The following is a 1749-nucleotide window of genomic DNA, read 5'->3' as shown; positions in this document are numbered from 1 at the left end:
GTGACAACATAGGAGACTCTCTATCATGAAGATCATGGTGCTACTTTGAAGCACAAGTGTGGTAAAAGGATAGTAACATTGTCCCTTCTCTCTTTTTTTCTCATCATTTTTTGGGCCTTTTTTTATTTGGCCTTTCTCTTTTCTTGGTGGGCTCTTTGGCCTCTTTTATTTTTATAAAGTCCAAAGTCTCATCCCGACTTGTGGGGGAATCATAGTCTCCATCATCCTTTCCTCACTTGGGACAATGCTCTAATAATGAAGATCATCACACTTTTATTTACTTACAACTGAAGATTACAACTCGATACTTAGAACAAATATGACTCTATATGAATGCCTCCGGCGGTGGACCAGGATATGCAATGAATCAAGAGTGACATGTATGGAAGAATTATGAAGGTGGCTTTGCCACAAATATGATGTCAACTACATGATCATGCAAAAGCAATATGACAATGATGATGCGTGTCATAATAAACGGAACGGTGGAAAGTTGCATGTCAATATATCTTGGAATGGCTATGAAAATGCCATAATAGGTAGGTATGGTGGCTGTTCTGAGGAAGGTATATGGTGGGTGTATGGTACCGGCGAAAGTTGCGCGGCACAAGAGAGGCTAGCAATGGTGGAAGGGTGAGAGTGCGTATAATCCATGGACTCAACATTAGTCATAAAGAACTCATATACTTATTGCAAAAATCTACAAGCCATTGAAAACAAAGTACTATGTGCATGCTCCTAGGGGGATAGATTGGTAGGAAAAGACCATCGCTCGTCCCCGACCGCCACTCATAAGGAAGACAATCAATAAATAAAATTGTGCTTCAACTTCATCACAAAGCAGTTCACCATATGTGCATGCTACGGGAATCACAAACTTCAACACAAGTATTCTTTAAATTCACAATTACCCAACTAGCATGACTCTAATATTACCATCCTCATATCTCAAAACAATTATCAAGCATCAAATTGATCATAGCATCCAATTCACTTTCTATGATAGTTTTTATTATACCCAATTTGGATGCCCATCATTCTAGGACCAATTTTATAACCATAGCAAATACCATGCTGTACTAAAAGACTCTCAAAATATTATAAGTGAAGCATGAGAGATCAATACTTTCTACAAAATAGAACCACCGCCGTGGTCTAAAAATATAAGTGAAGCACTAGAGCAAATGACAAACTACTCCAAAAGATATAAGTGAAGATCAATGAGTAGTCAAATAATTACGTAACTATGTGAAGATTCTCTATCATTTAAGAATTTCAGATCTTGGTATTTTATTCAAACATCAAGTAAAGCAAAATAAAACAAAATGACGCTCCAAGCAAAGCACATATCATGTGGTGAATAAAAATATAGCTCCAAGTAAAGTTACCGATGAACAAAGTCGAAAGAGGGGATGCCATCCGGGGCATCCCCAAGCTTAGGCTCTTGGTTTTCCTTGAATATTACCTTGGGGTGCCTTGGGCATCCCCAAGCTTACGCTCTTGCCACTCCTTATTCCATAGTCCATCGAATCTTTACCCAAAACTTGAAAACTTCACAACACAAAACTCAACACAAAACTCGTAAGCTCCGTTAGTATAAGAAAATAAAACCACCACTTAGGTGCTGTTATGAACTCATTCTAAATTCATATTGGTGTAATATCTACTTATTCCAACTTCTCTATGGTTCATACCCTCCGATACTACTCATAGATTCATCAAAATAAGCAAACAACACATAGAAAACAG

This window comes from Triticum dicoccoides, chromosome 1B (assembly GCF_002162155.2).
Source record: "Triticum dicoccoides isolate Atlit2015 ecotype Zavitan chromosome 1B, WEW_v2.0, whole genome shotgun sequence".
NCBI lineage: Eukaryota > Viridiplantae > Streptophyta > Magnoliopsida > Poales > Poaceae > Triticum > Triticum dicoccoides.
The sequence above is the reverse complement of the archived record's forward strand: the minus strand, read 5'-3'. Positions refer to the sequence as shown.